Source organism: Acinonyx jubatus, chromosome D3 (genome assembly GCF_027475565.1).
Source record: "Acinonyx jubatus isolate Ajub_Pintada_27869175 chromosome D3, VMU_Ajub_asm_v1.0, whole genome shotgun sequence".
Lineage (NCBI taxonomy): Eukaryota > Metazoa > Chordata > Mammalia > Carnivora > Felidae > Acinonyx > Acinonyx jubatus.
Genome location: NC_069392.1, coordinates 5,432,878 through 5,458,235, shown reverse-complemented (window position 1 = coordinate 5,458,235; position 25,358 = coordinate 5,432,878). Strand labels below are relative to the sequence as shown.

The window sequence follows — 25,358 nt, the reverse complement described above, 5'->3', positions numbered from 1 at the left end:
ACAAAGCAAGCGTCCCAAAAGGTTAGCAGCTGAGTTTCCCACAAAGAGGCGGTTTCAGGCACTGGATCCTGCTGGTCGGCTGGGAGGCAGACCAGAGCCTTCTCGGTCTCCGCCCCGCCCCCCCCCCCCCCCCCCCGCCCCCAGCAGGGTCTGGGCCATTAGTGGCTGCAGGGCGGGGCTGGGGGCTGCCTGGGAGAGCAGGGGGGCCATCGATCGCCAGAAGCAATTAATTGTCCAGGTCAAGAGACGGTGAAAGAGATTTGTCACCCGAGGCCCAGGGGATATTCCAGGGACTCCAGCAGCCCAGGGCAGACAGGATGGTTCCCACTGACCTGGTCCGGAGAGGGATCAGGTCCTTGCACACTTGCTCCGTCGTCCTTTCCTCCCCCTCCCTCTCCTGGCCTCACGCTCCCCCACTGGCTGGGCTCAACCCTCCACCGACGCCTTCCCCACCCTCAACACCAGCCCTGGCCCCAACCCCCGCCCCGGCTCCTGCCTGTGTGATCTGTGCGTGGGGAGGGGCCACACAGTCCTTCGGGCGGTGCTCACTGCACAGACGGGAACAGTAAGGCCCAGTAAGGGAGCCCAACACAGAGTCCCCGAAGCCCAGGACCGGCCTGAGCCCCGGATTCAATCCAAGTGCCCCATGCTCTAGCTGGGTGACCGCCCCACACCTGTTGCCGAACTTCACTGAGGCTGTTTCTTCTGCTGTAAAAGGGTAATAACCAGACTGGCTAAAATCAGGCCGGCTGGGGCTCAAACTTCAGCTCTGCCATTCTGAAAAGCCTGAGGGGTCACCTCGCTTCTCTGAACCTCAGTTTCCCCATCTATAAAACGGGGATGATGCCGCGGGCTATTTTGTAGGCCGGCACGCACAGCACCATTCAAGCTCAGTTCAGGGGCTCAGCTCAAACTTGCCATTGGGGTTGGTCAGGCCAGCTCCCCAGGAGCCAGAGCTCCGCCCCCAATCCCATTCAGCACCTCGGACACCCACACTCAGCCCCTGAGCCAGGCTGTGATGAGAAGACACAGGCTCCTGTCCCAGCCTCCACAGCAGGACCCGGTGGGAGAATAAGGCTTCAGTGGCCACCATTCATTCACCCACTGGGCTTGGCAGCTGGTCATCCTGGAGAATAGAAGGGCCCTGACCTACACGCACTCCATCCGGGATCTGGGAGGAGGGAGGGGTTGGTGCAGGGCATGGGCCTCCCCCATCAGCCTCCACTGGCTTTTAGCCCCTTGTTTCTGCACCAAATCCCTCCACGCACACCCAGACACGTGCGGCCGCCCCCTCACATCCACTGATCCATGTGCAAAACATCAATAAACACGTCCTTCCGTGCCCCCCGTCCACAGATGGGAAAACTGAGGCCCAAGGAAACCAGCAAGGAAGCAGCCTCAAACCTGGTTCTTTATGATGGCTCATAGGAGCATGAACTCGGCTCAGCAGGTGTTCAGAAGCCAGGTCACTGGGGCCAGAGGCAGCACTGAGTCAGAGCGAGAAACTCAGCGGAAACTGAAAACAGCCCAGGGCCCCCCTCCCCCGTCCCCCGTCCCTTCCCCCACCCCGTGCTCCCCAGAGTGAGCCTCGCTGAATCACAGCACCATGCCCTGTGTTGGAAAGTTCCTGCTACTGTAGACAGGTGGGGGTGGGGGTGGGGGACAAGGGGCGACGAAAAGCTCACTGTGCCCGGGGTCCTCTCGGGGCGCAAGAAAGCGAGCAACGCTCCACGCACCCTGCACGTGAACTGGCCCCAGAGCTGCCGGATCCCACCCACGCTCACCCCCAACACAGTGCCCGCCCCCCCCCCCACCCCGCCCCGGGGCCCATCAGCCCCAGAGGAGCGCTGCCCCTCGGGGGTGTCCACGGCTGGAGGGCAAGCTGGCAGGAGACGACAGCAGGCACAGACTATTACCAGATCTCTGGCTGGGCTTAGCCCACGGGGGAGGCCACAGGCCACACACGTGGGGGGCCTCAGGGTCCAGCCCCACGCCCTGCTTCCAGTCTTGGTTCCACCGCTTCCTAGCTGTGTGGCACTGGGCATTTGCTTAACATCTCTGAGCCGGCCCCTTGCCTGTGAAATGGAAACTCTCACCTCCTGGGGACTGACGAACAGACTCGGTGAGCAAACGCATAGGGCGCCTGGCAGACGGGAGGAGCTCAGCAAGCACCTATCTTTTTCAGTTCCCGAATTGTGTGTGTTTCTCTCTTGAGGTGACATGCACGGAACGTCAAAGTGAACAATTCAGTGCCACCGATGACATTCACGATGTGGTGCAACCACAACCCCCGTCTAGTTCCAAAACACTTCCCGGACCTCAAAGGAAAGGAAAGCCCCGACCCGTGAGCCGTCACGCGTTCCCCAGCCCCCCACAACCACTCCTCGGCCCCTCTCTCTACGAGTCTGCTCGTTCTGGACGTTTCCTATCAACGAAATCACACACTACGTGGCCTTTTGTGTCCGGCTTCTCTCGTGTAGACATTTTCAAGATTCGTCCGCATTAGACACGCATCAGCACTCCATTCCCTGTGATGACTGAATAGTATTCATCGTATGGATAGACCGAGAATGTACTTCTTTAAGTTTATTTATCTTGGAGGGAGAGAGAGAGAGAGTGAGAGCAGGGGAGGGGCAGAGAGAGAGAGGGAGAGAGGGAGATAGAATCCCAAGCAGGCTCTGCACTGCCCGCGTGGAGCCCGACCCCAGGCTTGAACTCCCGAACTGTGAGATCACGACCTGGGCCAAAATCAAGAGTCGGATGCTCACCAACTGAGCTACCCAGGCGCCCCAATAAAATAGTTTTAAAACAAGAAAAATAAACGCTATAATACAGAAATGCAACATAAGGCACGTAAACACACACACACACACACGTAGACATGAAATATTTAAAACTTTGTAAAATTATAAAATAAATAACCATAATGACTGTGGTGATGTAGAATCTGGTCAGTGGGAGGAGCCAGCTGGCAGGAGGGGAAGGGACCTCGGGGCCCCAGAGCTGACGTCCCCTCCCTTTGGGGCCTTCCCTGCTCAAACTTCAGGCCTTCCTGGCCCAGGCCTGATGGTGTTGTGCAACCATGAGCCAACTCCTCACCTGCTCTGGGCCTCGGCCTTCCCATCTGTAAACAGGGGCCACTGGACAGGATGCTCTCAGCCCCGGGGAGAGAAGAGGCTACAGGAGCCAGACTACGGGCACTCTACAGGTGTGGGACATGTCACCCAGGAAGGCAGACAGCCACCCTGTGCTGGTGACAGAAACGACAAGCGGCTCTGGGATGCCTAGGCACCCTGCCCAGGGACACACTCTGGGCCACAGAGACGTGGGCACAGCATGAAAAGGGGACCTCGGTTGGCCCCGCCCCCCCTGCCCAGAGCACAACCCAGATGCTGGGTTCCTGGGGCCCCGATGCCAGGTTCTCGCACTTGGACGCTCGGGCCGGATGGTTCTTCCCCGTGGGGGCTGCTCTGTGTGCAGCATCTCCAGCCCCTGCCCACGATGCCTGCGGCAGCCGCTGCCCCGCCGGGTTAACAACCGGAAGTACCGTCAGACACAGTGGAAGGCGCTGAGGGACAAGGGCCCTGTGTCCAGCACCCACCCTCCCCCTTCCCCCAGGCCAGGCCCATGGAGACCTGGCCCAGCCAGGCCCCATCTCGCTGCCAAGGGACCCATCCGGCCACCCACACAAACTGACCGAGCCCCTACAATGGGCGCCCAGCAGCGGACAAGACAGACGCAGCTCCTGCTGCCTGCAAAGTGACCTTTGGTGTGGGAAGGCCACCAAAACACAGGGGAATCAATCCACTGGGGGCCTTCACACAGCAAGTGGGGTGTGAGCAAGGAGGGAGCATGCCAGGGGGGCGAGAAGGGCGGTGAAGGCAGCAGGACCCACGCAGGCCTTGGGGGCCCTGGGTTTATTCTCCAAGGAGGAGGCAGGGCCCGGACGGCCGGGCACCGAAGAGTGTCCTCCTTCAGACAGGGTCCCTCTGGCTGCAGCACAGGGGACAGACCTCAGGGACAAGAATGGATTCAGAGCCCAGGAAGAGGCTAGAGCACACATCCAAGCCAGATGGCGGCAGAGGGGGGCGGATCACAGTGCCCGGTCTGGCGTCACCGTCTTTTGTTTGTTTGTTTGTTTTAAGTTCATTTCTTTATTTTGAGAGAGAGGAAAAAAAAAAAAAAAAAAGAGTGAGCTTGTGTGAGCAGGGGAGGGGTGCAGAGAGAAGGAGAGAGAGAGAATCCCAAGCAGGCTTCATGCTGTCAGTCACAGAGCCCGATGTGGGGCTCGATCCCACGAACTGTGGGACCATGACCTGAGCTGAAATCAAGAGTCGGACGCTTAACCGACTGAGCCACCCGGACGCCCCTGTTTTTGTCGTCACTGATACGAAAGCAGAGAGGGTCTCCAGGGCAATTAGCATCGTTACCATGATTGCAGAAAGAGCCCGGAACAAAGTGGCCCAGGCAACAACAGCACAGGACTGCTCTGTCACCGTCTTCGTGCTGTTAGGGCTGAGGGGGTCTCGGAGGCACCGTCCCCACCGGGAACGTCTCAGAAACGTACAGGGAGGATGCTGGCTGTCCTTGGTCAGGCCCTCGGCCAGCGAAATGGGCCCATGCCAGGAAAGTCACCCTCCCCACTCAATTTTCAAATGACCTGGCCATTTAAAAAACCTACCAGAACCAATCCAAATACTAGCTGTTTAAAAAAAAAAAAAAAAAAGTCACTTTCATGTGTTTCCAGTACTGAAACCCTTCTGATCTCACTTCTCTCGAATCTGCACTTACTCATTCTGAGAGGGACACAGCAGTTCCTTACTTTCATTTCCCTTTATACTACAATTGGGGCATCAGACTGATTTTTCGTGTTGTTGTTGTTAAACTCTGTGTAAAGTCAAGGCTGTACGAAGGAGGCATTTATTTCAGTGCCTGAGAGCAAAAGGGAATTTTTCCGTGGACATGCTGTAAATATTGTTGCGGGGGGGGGGGGGAGGCAGGGAGGCGGGGTGCTGTGTGGCCCTGGGAAAGTTAACTGACCTCTCTGAGCTGTAGCTACTTGCCTGTAACTGGGGGAAAGTGATCATCACCGCTAGCTCATGAGATTGAAAGGGTCAAATGAAAGGCTGTGGAGTGTGCTTTGCCACTATTAGCCCAGCATCAAAAGCACACGGTCCTACCCCGCAGCTGAAGGGGGCTGAAGGCAGGTGAGGGCAAAAGCCCCCAGCGCAGGCCCCAGCTGGGCAAAGTGTGGCGGATAAAATCCTGAACTCCCTGCCTGGGCCAGGTGGCTCCTCGCCTGGCTTTCATGTCTAGGAGATAAGCTGCCTGCTCAAGTTCACGTTCGGATCAAATGAACCCACTTAATCGCCTTAGGGATCTCCACTGAGCCGGCTCCTTATAGGCCTGGGGGGGAGGGCGGCCGAGCTCCCTTCCACCGAAACCCCCACCCACGTGGCCAGGCACAGAGGGGACGCCGTGGACGCTCCACCCGCACACCCCACTCCTGCCCAGCTGGCTGCGATGACCCAAGGGCAGATGCCTGCACACTGGCCTGCAGCTTCTGTGCTCCCCATCACAAAGCACACGCTGTGTGCGTGTGCCTGAGCAAAGAACTCGCTAATCCCCATGGCAACCCACGAGGTTAACTGCTACCACAAACACCACTTTCCAGATGGGGAAACTGAGAGCTAGAAAGGAAACAGCCAGCCCGAGGTGACGGGGCTCCTCAGAGGGTCACCTGCAACCCTCACGACAACCTTGGCCCCATTTCACAGAGGGGGAGACCAAGGGAGGAACAGGCCTTGAGTCACCACCATGTCCCAATGCCAAGCAGGGGCGAGAAGGGGGCCACATGCCCGCCTTGTTCCCGGACGAGTCCCAGCACCTAGGACAGCTCCGAGCACACAGTAGGTATTTCACGAAAGCATCCGAATCAGGAAAAACTACACGTTGGACACAGACGCCAAGGAAAACTCTCCTGGGGCCTCTGTGCCTTCCAGACAGTCCTCTCTGAGGCCCCGTCATGTGCCACAGGGGTCCTGGGGGGAGGGGGTGACTGTGCCCCCCAGAAGTCATTTCTGGCTGCCCCAATGGGTGGGGAGTATCACCGACTGCCTGGGTAGAGACCAAGGATGCTGTTAGACACCTTCTGATGAACAGGACAGCCCCTGTAGGTCAGAACCCCACCGTACCGCATGCCTTCAAGCATCAATTGAGCACCTGCTGTGTACCGGGCTGCACAAAAACCCTGCAAGGAGGCAAGGCCACAGGGCTCTGAGGGGAGAGGTTCCACGGGCCGTGTCACATGGCTACGGCAGGGCAGCGGCGGGACCCAGATCCGGCTGGTGTAAAGCCCCACCCTGAGCCGCCAAATCCCTGCCCGACCCATGAGGATTCTGGCCTCTAAGAGTAAGGGCCGCAGAACCCAAATATTTCACCGCTCTCGCGCCCCACGGTCGCCTCAGGGCAGCAGAGATCAGAGCTGGCCCTTTTCATCAAAACCCACATACACCAAAATGCCGACGCTCTCTCTCCAGGGTGGTGGCGATGCAGTCAGATTTTTTTATGTGCAGGCTTTTTGTGTTTTTAATTCTCCAACTCAGAGAGGACACATTTGTTCTGCTTCTAAAAATCAAAAGTCTTTTTTGCAAGGCAGCTATTAAACCACATGCCCCACCCAAGGGCTTGGCCGTAGGGGGGGCCCACACCCCAAAGCAGAGAGGGTCAGCCGGTGCAGCCCCCGGAGCAGAGCCTGCTGGCAACGTCGGGAGGAGCCACCGGCCAGTGATTTCCCTCCCGGGAATACACAGAGGAGACAAGACGCACGTAAGCACCCAGAGGCCCTCGGAGAAGGTTCAAACTCTGCAATCACCCCCAGCGGCATCTCCGGAGAATACACACCAGTCGTACGTCATGTATCCCCAAGACAAAATACTATCCGTACAGAAGTTAAAATCCATCACCTAGATCTAACTGCAGCAACACAGTACAAAATCATAATTTTAAAAAATTATAGTAAGAGGCACCTGGGTGTCTCAGTCAGTTGAGCGTCCGACTCTTGATTTCAGCTCAGGTCATGATCTCACAGCTTGTGAGCTCAAGGCCCGCATCACGCTCTGCGTGGACAGCATGGAACCTGCTTGGGATTCTCTCTGCCCCTCCTCTGCTCGTGCTCTCTCTCTCTCTCTCTCTCTCTCTCTCTCTCTCTCTAAAAATAAATAAACATCAGGGCCCCTCAGTGGCTCAGCTGGTTAAGCATCCAACTTCAACTCAGGTCATGATCTTGCAGTTTGTGGGTTCGAGCCCTGCGTCGGGCTCTGTGCTGACAGCTCAGAGCCTGGAGCCTGCTTCGGATTCTGTGTCTGTCTGTCTCTCTCTCTCTGCCCCTCCCCCACTCACACTCTGTCTCTCCACCTCCCTCTCTTCCCTCTCTCAAAAATAAACATTAAACATAAATAAGAAAAAACATTTAAAAACATAAATACAATAAACATCAAAAAATTAACCATAATAATAGTAACAATAATTACGGCTATACGGCTTTCAATGCCTTGTATGTTACACTTCCGAGCCTCAAAACACTTGTAGAATGCAGGTCGTGTTTTCACCCCCATGTTACATATAGGGAAACTGAGGCACAGAGGGCTGCAAGACGATGCCCGAAGCCTCACAGCTGGTAACAGGTCATGGGGGGATGGGAACCCACACCATCAAAATCCCTGCTCGCAGCCACATGCTCCGCCGCCTGTCTAAGCAAGGACAGGAAATTACTAGGTGCAATTCTATAAAAACTGTCGATATTCGACCGCTTTTGACCTACAAAACCGGCAGAGTCCACACCTTAATAGCAAACTGCAGACACAGCGCGCACACAGAGGGACACATCCGCGTGCATTTTTCCAGCCCAGAGACGAGCTAGGGCCCCAGGCCGTGCAGGGATCCACACAGAGGCCAGTAGAAGCAGGAGTGCATGTCTAGCCGAGAAGTGGTGGCCTCCAGGGAGAGGACTCGGGTGACCAGAAAGTCGCCTGCAATTTTTTTTTTTTTTAATAAAAGGCAGCCAGCCACCTTAGCCAGCAGCCCTGAGCCCGGCCTCTTCAACCAAGGCTGGCTGGCACATTCCCACCCTCTCCCCTTTCCCTGACAGCTTCTCTGCCCCCTCGACCCCACACAGCCCATCCGCGAGCAGCAGGTCCCCAGGGCCTGCTCTCTGGAGCCACTGCGGGCAGGAGAAGCTCTCCCCACCTAAGGATCTAGTTTCATTTAATTGCAGGCTTCAGGTTTCTGGACGCAGGCCCAGAGGCCTTCAGGGCCAGAGGTGTGGGCCATTTTCTTCCTCTCTTCAATAAAGCCGGGAAGGAAGCAGTGTGTGGTGTCACTTGTCTGCTCCGAGAATCTGAAACACCTGTCCCTTGGGAGACCCCACCCAGAAGAATCGTCCACGGCTCGTCACGGGTTGGCAGACAGGCTGGGGACCTATTTTGTTTCTGGCCATCACTGGGGCCAAATACCCTCACTGGATTTGAAGGAATTAAGAAACACACACACACACACACACACACACACACACACACACACACACAAAGCCAGCAAACCTGGCCTCCCCCGCCCCAAAGCTTCCGAAGGGCCATGTCTCTGCCGCCAGTCCTTTTTTGCATTCCATTTTTTCCCTAGCATGGTGCTTGGCAGTTTGCAGTCCCCTCTCCTGGTGCCAAGCCCCTCACCCATGGCCCCGGGTCAAGGCCCAGACCCTGAGCAGTCACCTGACTCCCAAGGTCACTGGCTGCAGCAGTGGGGACACAGCAGCATCGAAACGAGCACAATGCTCCCGGCTGCTGGTCCTCAGGGAAGATGCAAGGCTATGTATGAGTTTCCTCCTGCTGCTATAGTCGATGGCCACGGACGTGGCCGGCTCCAGACAGCATGCAATTTATTATCACAGCTCTGGAGGTCAGCAGTCCGACCCGGATCTGACAGGAGCTAAAAGCCAAGGTGTGGGCAGGGCTGTGCTCCTCCTGGAGGCTCCGCGGGAGAGTTCGTTCCCGCATTCCTTGGCTCCGTGCCCCCTCCTTCGACCTCAAAGCCAGCAGGATGGCGTCTGCAAATCTCTGTGACTCTGACCTCCTGCTTCCTCCACATAAGGACCCTTGCGATTAGTTAGAGCCCACCAGGATTATCAGGGATAACTTCCCATCCCAAGGTCAGCTGCTTACTAGCCTTAATCTCAGCCACATCCTTAATTCCCCTCCGCGGGGTGACGAGTCGCCGTTCCTAGGACACGGGCAACTTCGGGAGAAGCCCTCATTCTCCTTACCACAGGCCCCAAATACCTCTGAGCCTCGAGGAAACTGCTCCTACAGCCCACCCCCACAAACCCTGAACTCCAAAAGGCAACTGCCAGGGCCTTGTGACTCAGTCTCTCCGCTCCCGCAGCATGAGCAGGCGTATGCCCAGCTCCGGTCACCGGTACGGTGAACACACACAGGGTGTGGAGTCCAGCCTCTGATGAAAATGTGAACCAGGCAGAGTCCTGTGGCTTATCAGCAGACACTTCCCTGTCTGAGATGACAGCAAATAATGCAAATAATTTGGCAATCGATATGCCTAGGCAAGGTTTATTTCTCTTTTTTTGGACCGGTCACCAGTGGCCCCATTGCACATCCCCCAATCCAGCAAGATCGCTCGCAGGGAAGCTTCCTTGCGGAAACCTATACTTATCCACGTTCAGGCTCTCTAGGCCAAGAACGGTGCGGGCACCAACAAGGCACATGACCTCTGTGGAAGGGGAAGGCTTCCCAAGGTCCAGCTGACCCGCAGCAGGGCACTTGTGCTCGGAAAAACGTCCAGGGGATCCAGCCATCTTGGCCTTCACCACGCAGCTGGCGTCAGCCAGACCCCGGGGTAGGGTGGTCAGCGGGGGCTGTGCCCAGCAGCAAAGCCACTCGGGACATCCCCGGTGCGGGTCAGCACCCTCCCCCCGACGGCTGCCACCCCCTGTCCAGCAGCCAGGGCCCCCGGGGACCTGACGGTCCAGAGAAGGACCAGATGAGCCCCACCCCCTAACAACATTAACAATATTAACCGTGAAAACACAAAAGGTGGAAGAGGGCAGGATGAAATGGCTCTTTCTTGCTTGAAAGCCTCGCGCGTCTCTCTCCTGCCAGGAAATCTGAGGAGTTATACAGAGGCCCAGAGAGGCGGTGCAAAACCCACACGGGAACCCAGCAGCCGAGATGGGTCTCAAATGCCCAGTGCCCACCCCACGGCCCGTGTCCCAGTCCAGGATCCTCGGGGCAGCCCCGTCTCCTCACGTCCCCCCACACCCAGCTAGACAGGTCCCGCGTCCCCTCCCCAGACTCCCCGGATATCCCCCCCCACTAGCCTCCCCCACCTCCAAGGCAAAACCCATCCGCAGCCCCCTTCAATGTCAAAGCACCCACCCTGCCCTCCGCCCCTCCCCGGCCGCCATGCTGACACCCTGAAGACACTCTTTACGGCACAGGAAGCACAGAGGCGTCCTGAACACACGGCCAGGGGGCTCAGGGGCACAGAGAGGGCAACGAGGGCCCAAAGGTCACACAGCAGACCTGCAGCACAAGGCTTGGGGTGCACATACACCTCCGCCCTGGCGTGCCCAACGGGAGAGGGGTGGTTCTGTGGCAAGGGGGCAGCGGCTGGGCCCAGGTGCCACGGGATGCAGCTTCCTGCCCACTGCTGTGCTGCGGCTGCCATTTATACTCCACATGGCGGGCTCAGCTTCCTGCACGGCAGAGCCGGCCACGGCCCGGGAGCCTGCAAGGGTGACCCCGAGGGGGACAGGGCGGGTGGGGGCAGAGAGGGGAGCAGAGACGCCCAGGGCTCTGTGCACGGTGGCCCCAGGCCACGCCCCACAGACCCACAGTCCAAGGGAAAGGGAGGCCCAGGGAAAGGCCGGCCCCCGCCTGTGACGACCGCCCACCGAGGAAGGCACTTACGAGCTGTGTGCCCTGAACCAAAGACACGACCACCCTGTGCCTCAGTTTCCCCATCATGAAACGGGGGAAGAACGGTTCTGGCCACGTGGAGTTAGTATGGGGTTTAAATGATCTACCATAACATGGGCGCTCGGTGAGCACGCCCGTCTCGCCAGCCAGCTCAGGGCCTTTTCCCGAGCCCCCCGGCCCGGCCCAGCCCTGCCCAGAGACCAGACGCAGACGGTGGGGAGGGAGCTGACGTGCACACTTGTCCACAACAGGTCATCAGAGGTCACCCCCAACACCCTAACTCACCCCACTCCCCCATGAGGCAGGAAATATAGCTATCCCCATTTTATAGATGCAGAAACTGAGGCACCGGGGCGAAAGAAGAACTCTGCTCAAGAAAAGGAGGAGGAGTCCTCAGGTCCGGGGTTTCCTGGAGTTAATGAGTCTCTCTCCTCACTCGCCAGACAGCAGGTATGTCCCAAAGGCCCCAGAATCCCCCTAAAGGCTGCCTAGTTTGCGCCCCTGCAGAGCTCCCTTCCTGGGAAGGGGGCGTGGCAGGGCGCACAAGCCAGAAAGGAACCAGCTCAGGCCACAGTAGTACCCAGAGGCCGCCTACTCATGGAACACAGGCTTTAGGTACCCCAGGCACCCGGGGTCGTCTGGCTGTGATGTCCCAACCTTGCTCCAAAAACATGGCACAGAGAATATCCATTCAGCAAACCGAAAATGCCAACAGCACACGTGCTGAGCTGGCCGAGGTCTTTCTCTGTGCTCTCACCAAGAGAAGGCAGCAAGCCCTCGCAAGCATGACCTCGCTCAACCCCTCAGCAGCTTCCAGGGACAAGTCGTCGGACTGTGCCCATTTAATGGATGGGGAAACTGAGGCTTGACTCCTTATTATCCCAAACCCCAGGCACCTAGCTCTGCTCTGCAGAACTCACAGTTGTGCAGATATCAGCAGGGTGGTTCCCTCCAGAGACAAGGGGCGGAGGGGGGGGGGGGGGGGCGGTGTCGGCTCCATGAATCTCCCAGCCCAGAATCCTCAGCCCTCTAGGCTCAGAGACCCATCACTCCAATCTCTGCCCCGTCTTCACGAGGCCTGCTCTTCTCTCTCCCATCAGGGCTCCTGGGCGGCTCAGTCGGTTAAGCATCCGACTCTTGATCTCAGCTCAGGTCGTGATCTCACAGTTCGTGGGTTCAAGCCCTACGTCAGGCTCTGAGCTGACAGTGTGGAGCCTGCTTGGGATCTTCTCTCTCCCTCTCTCTCTGCCCCGCCCCCAAGCGCTCCCGTGTGTGTGTGTGTGTGTGTGTGTGTGTGTGTGTGTGTGTGTCTCACTAAAAAAATGACACCCATCATGTTAGATTTGGGGCCCACCCGTCTCCAGCATGGCCTCATCCTACATTATTACACCTGCAACAACCCTATTTCCACACGAGGCCCCATCCTGAAGTTGTGGCGGAACATGACTTTGGGGGACACCATTCGACCCAGTACGATGGCCTCGATGGGGTGCAGGGAGCAGAGACGGGGAAAGCGAAAATACCTAAACTGTTCCGTAGGAGAGAGGGAGGGCCGGGGGGCAAGTGAAAGTGGGCAGCTGCCCGCCCCCTGCTTACACGCCCCCCGACACCGGGTCACAGGAACCACCCACGAGCCACCCGCACAGCCACTGCCCGCCAGAACCCCACCAGGTGAGCCTGGCCCCAGGCCTCGGGACCCTGAAGGGGGCCCCTGATTCCCGCCGGGCCCGGCTCCAGGCCAGCGGCCTGGGGGACAAGCCATGTGGAGCCCTGGGGTAGTGCGTCCCCGGCTCCCCACTTCGGCCGGCAGGCTTCCTCCTCGTTAGCCTAACGAGCAGGGCCCGTGCCAGGCGGTTGCCATGGCCACCGAGACACCACCGCGGCACCGGGCGATGCTCCCAGAGGGTCCGTGGCGGGCACAGGGGTTCAGCGTGAGGACAAGCAGGGGCCTCCGGGGCAAACCCTCTCCGTGGGGCCCGCTGCGCCCCCTCCGGGCCTGGCCTCCAGGCCTTCTGACTGCCAGCGTCTCCCAGAGAGGCCCCCGGGGCCACAAGGAAAAATCCACCCCCCCCCCCAAATCCACACCCCTCCCCCGCAAGCCCTCCAGCCCTGCCTGGCCAGAGGGCCCCCCCCACCACCACCACCATGCAGCCCACAGCGATGCTGGAGGCCCGCCCGGGGAAGGTCGGAGGTCCGCAGGCGCCTGGGCAGACAGGCCTCCAAGGCAGTGAAACGTGCTGGGAAGTCCTTCTGGGCTCTGAGTAAGGTCAGGGCACAGTACCGCTGGGGCCCCCCTGCAGCTGCGTGCGGAGCGGGGGGCAGGACGGCCACCGGGGGACCAGGGAGGAAGCTGCTACCAACGTGACAGGTGGGCCGCCAAACGAGAGGGCAGCCTGGGAGACCCCGGGGTCTCTGGCCCATGCCCCACACCCCAGGAGGAAGGTCTGAGTGAGGAAGGACCTGGGCCCAGTTTGGGACACCTTGGGCCTGAGGCCCCTTAGGGACATCTATGAGCCACTGGCAGGAAGCCGCTGGATCCACCTGCCTGGTCGCGGGCTCCCTGGGTGCACGAGCCGTGGACAGGAGGGAGAGGGCAGGCCTCGGCCTCAGATGGCCCCTCAGCCCCACTCTGCTTTACCAGGTTCTGCGACGATGTGTGTCATTCGTCACCCCATTTCGCTGGTGGGTAAACGGAGGAGCTGTGCGCAGAGGCTCCGTTTCTCGTCCAAGTCCCATCACACAGCCAGCAAGAGGCACACGGGGGACTCAGAGCCGTGGGCCAGTCCCGGGAGATGGGAGGCAGAGAGGCTCGGCCACTGGACCCACAGGAGGGACTGAGCCCCCGGGAGCCTCCGACCCTCCCGGTACCCCCCCCCCGCCCCGCCCCGCACATGCACACACACGCAGGCGCCTGGCCGCCCGGTCTCCTCTAATCCCTACAACCCACCCTCCAGTTTACTCTTTGCCCCACTCCTTTCCCCAGCACAAAGAAACATCCCAGGGTCAGCAGGAGAAAGCAGGGGCGTCCGAAAGGGTCAACAGGGCCAGGAGGCTGGAACCGATGCCCTAGGGGACGGGACGGCCACGCCAACATTCTGAGACCCCTGGACCCCGGGGGGCCAGATCCGGAAGAGACAGAAGTGACACTCGACCCGGGGGGTTGTGAGCAGGATACCTGCTCCGCTCCGGGGCCTTCCCTGGGGCCTCCAGCGAGGACCTCTATCGTCCCCTTCCCAAATCCAACCCGACATGCACATCCAAAGATCCTGGCTATTGCCCAGGGTCTGATCTTAGTTAAGACACTCCACAGGGCCAGGCCTTGGTCTCCTCTTGGGACCGTGAGTCAGGAGGCTGCAGGGTGTAATCTCCCCAGGTGGGGGACCCAGCACCCCCCAGACACACACGGGGGCCCAGGCATGAAAGTATCTCGTGGAGAGTTTTCCTTCTCTTCACGCCCCCTGCCTGCCCCAGCGCGGCCCTCAAGAGCTGAGACAACTTTCAGGAATGCGTATGGTTAGGGTGATACCACAGAGCAAGGTCAGGGCACAGAGCAAAAGCAGGGAGAAACTACTAAAATCAGGATGAGGTGGGTGAAACAAAAATACAGACCAGACCAGACTGCTGGACGCAGGCTGCAAATCTGGCTCCGAGTTTCCTGACGGCCGAAGCAAAGAGGGAAACAAGATGGGGAGTAATGGCTTTCCCAAAATTGTGAAAACGATACGGCACCATACAAAAGGAGCTCCAGCAACCAGCCAGCACTGCCATGGCCACGATTACGGTCTCAGGCATCACCTACATCGGTCCAGGCTGCCCGCTGCCTTAACGGTCCCTCTTCCCTGCCGAGTCCTACAACCGTAAATTACGACCATGCGTATCAGCATCACTTGGCCGGTGACCCGGGCCAACAGGAGGGGTTTTAGGGCCTGCTTGGTATGGCTCTTAAACTCCTCTCTGGGCCCCAGTTTCAAAACCAGTCAAAACCCCAGAAGGTCAAGGTTGACGTTAAAAAGAACAAAGTAGCTCTCTACCAGGGGCGAGGCCTTGCGCGCCTTCAGGCCTCTGTCACAAAGCCTAGACTTTTCCCTTGCAGCCTGAAAACAGCCTCAGACAACACATTAATGAACGGGCATGGCGGGTTCCAATAAAACTTTATTATGGACACGGAAATTCGGATTTCACACAATTCTACAGGTCACAAAATATTATCCTCTTTTTATTTTATTTTTTTTTCAGCCATTAAAAAATGCAAACTCCCTTCTTAGCTTGCACACCACATAAAGACAGGAGGCGGGCTCGCTTTGGCCCGCGGGCCTCCGGAACAAGCTCCAAGGTATGTTACAATTTAGGGGAAGAAAGCAAAATGCGGATAGGGTTCATTTAAGGCAGGCAGAGGGCCAGACTCTCTCTGAGGGGAACCCTTACCTGTCTGCCTGCCTCAGGGGACAGAAGCTGTGTGAACTGTTTTAACCGTTTCTCTTAATGAAATTACTTTCTTTTCTTTTAAAGATTTTATTGTTAAAAGTAACCTCTACAGGGGCGCCTGGGTGGCTCAGTCGGTTAAGCGGCCGACTCCGGCTCAGGTCATGATCTCGCGGTCTGCGAGTTCGAGCCCCGCGTCGGGCTCTGGGCTGACCGCTCAGAGCCTGGAGCCTGCTTCGGATTCTGTGTCTCCCTCTCCCTGACCCTCCCCCGTTCATGCTCTGTCTCTCTCTGTCTCAAAAATAAATAAACGTTAAAAAAAAAAAATTTTTTTTTTTAAAAAAAGTAACCTCTACAGCCAAAGTGGGGCTCGAACTCACAACCATGAGACCAAGAGTCCTATGCTCCCCGGACTGAGCCAGCCAGGTGCCCCAAAATTACTTTTGTTTGTTTGTTTGTTTGTTTGGAGAGAGAGCACGCAGGGGAGGGGGGGAGAGAGAGAGAGAGAGAGAGAGAGAGAGAGAGAGAGAGAGAGAATCCCAAGCAGGCTCTGAGCTGCGGAGCCCAAACTCTCAAACCGTGAGATCAGGACCTGGGTCAAGGTGAACGGTCAGAAGTTCAGCGGACTGAGCTACCCAGGCGCTCCCCCAAAATTACCTTTTATAAAGCGCAAAGTGGCTGGCAAAGAGTCTTGAGCGCCTCACTTTTCAGTTTCCCATATTTTTCAACTGACGACAGAAAGCAACATCATGCGCCCCAAAAGCTCTTCTAGTTGTTACAGAATGCGTTAATTCTTCGAAAAAAATACAGACCGGGAACGCTTATGGACAGCAGGCCTCTGTGTCTCTGCACCGGTGAAAACAAAGGGGGCCGGACCATCCCGTCCGCGAGCCCAGCCAGGTCTGAGGCCCAAGCCGCCCCGCTCAGCACTCAGGAGGGAGCACTACACCCTGATCGGCACAGACCTGCAGCTGGCTCGTGGGCTCGAGAAGGGGCAGCCAGGGAAGGAAGTGGGGCAGGGCACCAGGCTCACTGCCTGTCGGCCCAGAAGAAGAGGTCTGAAAACTGGCGTTGGGCCCGGAGTCCACAGAGAAGGCAAGACACCGAAACCACGCAGCCCAAAGGGCCCAGCGGCGACGGGCCACACGAGGCTGTTTGAATTTATTAAAATTAGGTAAAAAGTGGAATATTCCATTCCTCGCGTACAGTCACTTCAAGGGCTCGGTGCCGCGTGCGGCTACAGCTATGGTGTCGGGACAGGGCAGATCTAGAACGAGCCCCCCATTTCAGAAAGGCTGACTGGCCGGAGCCGCCCCCCAGGCCGGTGGGGACAGGAAGGGGACGGCGAGATCAGGAGCACGGGCGGGAGGAAGAGGACGGAGGTGGAGGCGCTGGGGTCGGCACTAGGGTCAGCCCCGGGCTGTCCGGGAAACAGGGCCGAAGAAGGGGGGCTGGGTGCCCCAAGATCTGACAGTGCCACGCTGGCACCAGCCAGAGAGACAAGATACGCGGACAAGGGAAAAATCGGATGCTAAGACCCAAGCCCTGCTCCCAGGCGCGGCCTCTGACTCGACCATCCAGCCCCGAGCCGTCCGATTAGGCAGCCATCAGCCACAGCCACATGTGCCTATTTAAATTTAAGTTAATTAAAATGAAATAAAATTACCCGTTCGGTCGAGCGCTCGCCACATTTCAGGAGCTCAAGGGCCACATGTGCCCGCTGGCTGCAGGCCGTGCGGGCCTAGAACACTCTCCTCCACGGCAGGAAGTTGGCTGGACAGTGTGGTTCCACACTATCCTCAGCCGTGGGTGTTATTTCCTACCCACGCTGCCCTTTGGGATAAGGAAACTGAGGCCAGAAGGCCAGAGACTTCACTCAAGTTATTAGGTGACGGAAGCAGGATTCGAACCCACGTCTGACTTCAAAGGAGCCCTTTCTGGAACTTGCCCCCCCACCCCGTGAAGAGGAAGCCCAGCCCTCCCCCAGGGGACCCCCCCCCCGCCCCGATCCCCTGTGCCAGCCCTCCCCACCCCCCAACTCTCCAGGCTGCCCAAGCCCTCCAAAACCACCCTGGCACTGGGTGATCACAGGCAGAATGGAAAACCTCAACCTTTGGGGGCAGAGCACATCTGTCAATCACATCAACCGGTCAACCCGAGTCTCTGGAAAGCCAGGCTCAGGGCTCTACAGGGAAGCATTCACACTCCAGCCGGGTGAGCCAACATAGCAATAGGTCTTGTGACACCATCGGGTCCTCGCAGCGCTAAAGTCAGAAGTATCACCACCACCACCACCACCACCACCATCGTCATCATGCCCATCTTACAGATGAGCAAACTGAGGCCCAGAGAAGTTAAGCAACTTGCCCAGAGTCAGGCGGCTGAAAAGCCGCAGAGCCGAACATCAAACCCAATGCTCACGCTTCCTGCCCCTCAGTCCTCTCCACTCCCCCAACCGGCAGTGAGCAATGTGCCCATTTTACAGACCAGAGCACCCAAACTCTGAGAGCCAGGACCAGCCCCTGGGCACACTGCTTGCACACGGCTGAGTCGGGATTTGAACTCACCCGAACCTGCAGTGCTGAACCGGCTGCCGCAGTGAGGCATCGAGGACCAAACGCGGCCGGTCTGTCCTCTACTGTTCGCTTAAGGGGATTCTTTAGGGATCTATGAACCCAAAGAGCCTTCCTCCCAGGGCTTGCCTGAGCCCAAACAGGTGAACAACGATGACGGTTTTGGTCACTGTAAGCAAAAGTCACGCACCTGTGTGACCTTGGGCTGGCCTGGTCCCTCTGGCCTGTGCCTTCATCCGCAGCAAGGGGGAAAGTTGCCTTCCACACCCAGACCTCTCCAAGCCTCCCGCCACAAAGACCCCAGCCACCAGCCGGCGTGCGCCAGCGTGCGCACGGAAACTCCAGGCCACCACCCTCCTCGGCTGCCACTTTCTGAAGCCCCGTTATCTGCCCTGCTAAATAATTCAAAGCCATGTTTTCGTTTCGAAATAAACACAGCCGCCAAAGCGAATGCCAAATTTGCATGAATGTTTAAGCTAAAATGAGACTTCAAAGAAATGCCAGGCCTGCCCCAGGCACTCCCCCCCTCCCCAAATCTTGGGGAGAACAAGTTACTCAAGTCTCCGGCCCCCCTGGGGCAAAGATCTATAGGTGCCGCTCCAATAAGTAACAGAATTTCTTTCTCGCTAACGTGGGCGCCAGCTCCACACCTCGGGTCTGCAGCCCTTGCATGATGGTGAGTGATCAATCCCGGGTCTTAATCCTCGGTTCCACATCCAAAAGCGTGTGACCTTGGGCAAGTCACCAAACCTCTCTGTGCCTCAATTTCACGACCTATAAAATGGGATAATAACAGCACTGACCTCACTGGGGGGGTCACCCAGAGGGAATGAGCGGCTTCCTGTCGAGCAGAGCCTGGCACGCTGTGCTGGCTGCTTTGTGACTGCGTTAAAATACAGCTTCTCCAAGAGCAGGAGCCCACTTGACGGGATAAAATCCCTTCCGGGCCCCCAAGGATCCTCAAAGGATGCCAGCTGACCTTTCCTAAGCACCTCGTGGGTCCCTGGGGACCCCCCCCCCCACACACACACACACACACACCCTTGGGTCAAGGCCTTCTAAGATGACAGCCCTCCCCAGCTCCCCTCCTGGCACCTTCCCCTGGGCGCCTGGGGCAGGAATCACCAGCTCCAGCAAGCTGTTCCCTTCAGAGGTGTCACCTGGGGAGGCTGCTGTTGGCGTCTGAGACATGAAAAGGAAACAGAGGAGGAGGGAAAAACAGACACACGAATAAAAGCTCTCAACCCTCTCTTGTTCAGAGGCGGTGAGGGCCATGGGGGGGGTTCATTCAGAGGGCTGAACGAAGGAGAGACCCCAGCTCTCCTGCCTGGAGCATTTCTGCTTCTCAGAGACAGGAGCCCCTGAGGCTGGGTCATGTGTAGGTGGGATCCCCCCCCCCCAAATCTCAAAGTGAACCACCAAGCTCACCCACGGGCCTCAGGTGGGGGGTGGGAACACAGAACACAGAACGTGTGCCTGAATGGCAAGGCACTGGGGGGGGTGGGGGGTGGGCAGGACTCCTGGGGCGGCTTTCCAGCGTGCCAGCGGGTCGTACCAGCCTGGCCAACCCCCCACCCCCACGCCTGGAGAACAATCACGCCCTCCCGGCTCGGGGCTTTCATGCAGCTAAATGCGTGTTTGCAGAGCTCTCAAAAATCTTTAGGAGGTGGTACGAGCATTATTAATTGGGGGAAAAGAACGGATTATGCCAAATAAATCCTTCCCACGTGGCCGAACCCTGGCCGGGGGAGGGAGGGGGCGCGCGCAGCCCCACGAGGGGTCTCCATCCCTCACGGGGACCTGACAGCCACATTACCATTTACATGGATTTATCAATAGTATTGATCCCAGAGCAAACATAAATAGCTCGGTGGGAAGAGGCCAGGGCTGGGGCCCCGCTGGGCTCCCGCCCCCACGTCTGGGCACCGCAGACTCCCCGGGCACCCGGCGGCAGCGGCGGTAAATTTCCAAGCAGGGACCAGGCGGGCGGGGAAGCCAGACAGCGCCGGGGACGCCCTCGCGGCTGCGCGCCTGCTCCGGGACCTGCGCGCGCCCCGCCGCGGGCTGGGTCTGTGCATCCGCTCAATGGGTTGAAGGCACCACCTGGCTTTCCCCATCCGCACCTGGCGAAACACGGAGGGAGGGGGTGGAAAGAAGGCGCCCTCCCTCCACCAGATCCCCCCTTCCCCGGCAAAAGGGAAGTCGGCCCGTCTCTCAAAATTTCCAGACCGTCGGATTAAAGGCCAAGTTTCAGAACCTGGTAACAACAACAACAACAATAACAACAAAACAGTGGTCACAGTAACATACACACAAATACCTTCTTTGTATTACCTCTCTCAGTTCTCACAACCACCCCAGGAGCTTGGGACTATTACTACCCCACTTTGCGGATGAGAAGCCTGAGGCACAGAGAGGTCAAGTGATTTGTCCCCGGTCATGCTGCCAGTAAACTGACAAAAGAAAGATTCGAACCCAAGGAGTTGAGTTGCAGAGTCGGCAATGAAAGGCTCGGCTGGCTATCCCAGCTCACTTCTCTTCCTTTCTGGTTGCTTCCCCCAACCCAGCAAAAAAAAAAAAAAAAAAAAAAAAAAAAAACCAGACCACCCACGACGAGACACACAACAATGCCCTGGGACGCCCTCCCAGCTCACGCCTGGCCCTGAGAGCCCCTTATATCAAAGCAGCCGCGAGGACCCAGATCTGGTTTAAAAAGGGCAAAGTCAAGGCCACCGATAACACATCCCAACGTGCCCAGAACTCCCCCATCCAGCCCACAGGGATCCTCTCCCCCTCCCCGCCCTCCCTCACACATCCTTCCTCCAAATCTGCAAAAGGGAAAAAAAAATAATCATAATAAAACCAGTTCTCACCAACGGGGGGGGGGGGGGGGGGGAAGGGGGGAGGAAGGGAGGAGGCTGAGCCGACAGAACAGATCCGCCTCCGCTGCCTGCACCAGACCCTTGGAGAGCCGGAGCGCGCGACAGGCGGCGGGAGGACACTAGCTTCCAAAAAAATAAAGCTACAATGTAAAAATAACGCCGGGCGCCCCACGCTAATTGGGCCCGGGCGACGGCAGCTCACAGGTACAGCCTGTCTCTCCCTCCCTCCCTCCCGCCTTGCCCTCTCTCTCCCTCCCTCGGGCTTTTTCCTGCAAGCGCCCGGGGTGAGGTAGGCGCGCCCCACGAGTACCCCCCCTCCCCTCCCCCGCCCCGCAGGTCTCTGGGGATGCACCCCCAGCACTAGGGCCTGGGGCCTCCGGGTCCAGCCCAAGTGGGATCAGCTCTGAATTCCAACTTCCCAAACTAGTGGCATCCCAAGTATCCGCACAGCCCGGGGGAGGGACCAGGAGGCGGCCCAATGAGGCGTCACCAGCCGCGGGAGGCAGGCCCAGACAGCAGGAACACCGGCCCGCGGGGGAGGGGGGACCAAGGGGCGCCTCTCCCGGGGGGACCCCCCACCCGGTGCCCTCCGCTCCCTCGCTCAGGAGCGACCCCCGCCGGCCCCCGCCCCCAGCTGGCGGGAACCCGCCACGCGCCCTTCCACGGGAACCAGGCCGGGGAGCACCGGGTGCCATCTCCAGGGGCTCCCCAAACCCGCGCTGCCTGCTGGAAAATAAGACGCAGTGTCACCCCCCCCCCCCAGCCTGGGGCTACTTGGGCAGGAGGCAGGCGCATGGCGGCCATGCCCACAGGTCTGGGGCTCACCGTGGGGGGCTGCCCTGCGCATTTGCAGGGCGTCCCCCCGCCCGTCCACCCCCACGCCACTTCCCTCCTTCCCGCCCCCTCGCAGGGTAGCTGGAGTTCCCCTAAGTTCCCCAGCGCCCCCACGCACGCGGGCCGCAGTGTCTATGGGGCGCCTCTCTCGCCAGCAGGCCACCCCCCGAGAGCGCCAACTCAGGAGTGCAGGGGCCCCGCCAACTCCGCCGCGTGCGCCGCCCGATCTTCCCCTGATCCCCCGGAAGCGCGACCCGCGCCTCCCCCCGGCCCTCCGCGGGGACCCCCGGCCCCAACTCACCTCGCTGAGGCGGCGGCGGCGGCGGCGGCGCCCGGGCTCGGGGCGCGCTCGGGCCGCCCGGGCGCTCAGGCAAGTGGCGGTGCCGAACGGGCTGGGGGCGCGCAGCAGGCCCGGCCTCCAGCCGGGGCGCGATCCTCCCGCCGCCGCCTCCTAGGGCGCCTGCCCAGGGTCCCCGGCCCGCAACTTGGAGCGCATCTCGGGGCGCACGGCTCGGGCGGGGCGCGGGCGGACGCGGGGCTCCGGTGCGGCCCGGCCTGCCCGCGGCTCCGCTCCCCGGCGGCGGCGGCGGCGGCGGCGGCGGCGGCGGCGGGAGGGGGAGGAGGGGGCGGGGCGGGAGCCCGGGAGGCGGTGGCTCGGCCTCCCCGCTCCCGGCTCCCCGCCCGCACCGACGCGCCCCGGCCCGGCCCCCTCGGGCTCCTTAAAGGGCCCGCGTCGCCTCCCCTGGCCCTGAGCGCACCCACTCGCGCGCGCACTCGTTGCCACACTTACGCGCGCGCGCGCGCGCACACACACACCCTTACACTTGGGCGCGACGCCGTTTCTTTTTAGCAGCATCCCGGAGGAGGAAGGGGTGGGGGAAGCGCCTCCCCATCCCGCCCCCTCCTCCTCCTCCGGTGGGGCTTCGCGCCATCCCTCTCCACCCTAGCCCCAGATACTTAACTGGAATCACGTTTCAGCTATTAAATTATAACTCAAGAGTGGCGGGTGGATAGGGAGGGGGCGTGCGGGGAGGGCCACACACAGATGCGCAAGGACCCGCGTGGTGGAGCTCACTCTGGGGCTGCAGCACACAGTAGGGAGCTTAACCCTCACCAGCAGACCGCGGGGCAGCAGATGTGGCCCAGGCGAACTCAGCGCACCGCACACGTGTGCGTAGCCCGGCCATAGGCTCAAATGTAAGATCACCCGCAGATAAACACGGGACACAACACACACACACAAGTTCCGTAGACGGGCAGGCACGCACACTAGAACATCCAGTTCATGAGGTCGGGATCTCTGGCTGTTTCCACACACAGTAGGGACTCAATAACGTGTTGCTGAGTGAACGCCCATTTGGGGACATCCGAGGACACAAATGCACAGACTAGATGCTGCAAGCCTGTGGTCGGATACACACACACCCAGGAGCACACCCTCCTCACAAGCCCAGACCGCACAAGCGTGCAGGGTCACAGACAAGCACACACGTGGACGCTGGGAGACAGGCACAGCTCCAACAAGAACCGCCCCCCCCCAGCCGTCCTGACGATTGTGCGCCCCGGTTTGCGCCCTCCCAGGGGGCCCTCCCAAGCTAGGGGAGATCTTTTCAAACAGCAGAGGGCAGTGGGAGCCCCAAGCCTGGAGCCTCCCTCCTCCTCTCCTTTCCCCTAAGATGCTGGAGAGTTTGAATTTTTGTTTTCAGTTCAGCTTTCCTTTTTTGGAGCGACGTCTCAGCAGATTCAGTTCTGCCATCTGCCAACATCTGAGAACCCCCCGGGGGAGTGGGGGATGGCTGCGGTGGGGAGGCGGCCGCGGGCGGTTTCCAGGGGCCCGGGCGTGTCTCCTGCCAGCAGGCCAGGGTTGCCTGACTCCCTGGCAGCAGTTTGTCCTTCTCTGCCCCCTCTGGCTGCTAGTTTTCCTTTTATTGGGGGCGGGGGAGGGGGGGCGGAGCACCTGGGGCTGACAAAATCTGGGGAAGAGGGAAGTGCATACAGAGGAACAGTTCAGAGTTTGGAGCCAGAGGGGGACGTGGGTCACCGGCCCCCGCCCTCCCCGTCCTGGCCCCACCGGCTCCCACCGCTGCCAGCCAGACCGTGGGAATCCACAGGCAAAAAGCCAGACCTGCAGAGGAAAGGCCTAGCCCTCCCGAGGGGCCTGGGGAAGGGAGGGCAGGGAGGGCACCGAGGCAACTGGGAAGCCCTCCTCAGCCACCCTCCCTGCCCCCCAGTGTCACCTGGGAACGCTCCCGAGATTTGCATCTCAATGAGATCTGCTCCGGGATTTGGCAACGGAGGCGAGGGTTTGGGGTATCTTCGGGGGTTCCTCCTCCCAGCTTCTGCCTCCCGACGGTTGCCCCCCGGGGGGAGGGGGGGGCTTCGGCCGAGGCTGTGGGCTTAGGAGGGAGTCAGGCAGGTAGGGGGACTGTCAGCCTTGTAACGTCCCAGGGATCACTTGGAAACCCCTCAAAGGGAGCCTATAGTAGAGACCCAAAGGTCAGTGTCCTGGGACCAACCGTGTTACAGATGGAAAAACTGAGGCCAGGAGAAGGGAGATGTTTTTCTGAATGGGGTTTGTTCTCTTTCTTGCCCTCTCCGGTCGCTCTGTTATTCCCATCCTCACGGGCTACAGGGAATAACGTTCGTACATGTCCGCAGGACCTCACAATTTCCTCCCCTCCCTTCAGATGGGGGGCTCCTAGGATTGACCCCACGGATGGGGAAACTGAGACCCAGAGAGATTAAGAGCCTAGCTGCCGGACTCACTCAGCTAGTGGTTCCAGATGGGCGTTCCAGGGCCTGGCTCTGAAGAGATGCGCTAGAAGGGGTCTCAGCTGTGCCCCTGCCCACCCAGAGTCCCCCACAGATCAGCACCCAGCACCTGGGTGGCTATTCTGCAGCGACTGGGCTCTGAGAGCAGCCCCAGGGATCCTCGTGTAACTCATGGGAGCAGCAGCTTTGAAAAATTGCCGGAGAAAATTCCTACCCTGGCCCCCGAACAGCCTCCCAGGAGGGCCCTTAGACGCCGGAGGACATTGGGCCTGAAGGGGAGTTAAGAATGATGTTAGCTAAGAACTTGCCAGACACCTCATTGTCGTGAAGGAAAGACTCTCAATATACCCATTTTATAGGTGAGGAGACTAAGATCAAGGGAAGTCGCTTAAGGACATTGGGCAGCACTCAGTACATGAGTCCTGACCAGATGGGAACAGGGTGAGATGTCCCACACATCCAGGGGGCTTTGTCACCCAAGGGCCAAATTCTGCCTCTAGGCTCGGTTCCCCCTCTCCTTCCAATCCTTCAACCCGTCCCTCCTAAATAATTAGCAAACTTTGGTCAGACTCATTCCTGCCTCAGGACCTTTGCATTTGCTGTTCCTCTGCCTGCGATAGCCATCTTCTATCTTCTGGTCCCAGCTCAAGGTCACCTCCTTAGAGAGGTTCTCCATGATCCTCTGTGAAAACCGCCAAGGCACTAGCCCTCACCCTCTACATTTTCTTCACCATTTATCACCACCTAAAATTATTCTGGGCATTTGTCACTTATATATTGTCTTTTGTCACCAGAATGTCAGCTCCATGAGAGCAGAGACCTCATCTGTCTAGCCCACTGCTCTATCACCAGCACACGATAGACAGCAGTTAAAAAGTGGTGACAGTGAG

General features: G+C 59.1%; 1 protein-coding gene across 24 annotated transcripts in view; it reads right to left on the bottom strand.

Moving 5' to 3' along the window:
• Nucleotides 1-22,285, bottom strand: part of NCOR2 (nuclear receptor corepressor 2) — a 212,196-nt gene extending 189,911 nt beyond the window's left edge. For 9 of the 24 annotated variants that reach the window (XM_053206158.1, XM_027044349.2, XM_053206153.1 and 6 more), the window contains exon 1: nucleotides 21,998-22,284. The gene's annotated coding sequence lies outside the window, so the exon portion shown is untranslated. Of the gene's footprint in view, nucleotides 1-21,997 lie in introns of all 24 variants that reach the window. The other 15 variants (XM_053206168.1, XM_053206170.1, XM_053206169.1 and 12 more) reach the window with 4 other exon arrangements.
• Nucleotides 22,286-25,358: the final 3,073 nt, after the last annotated feature.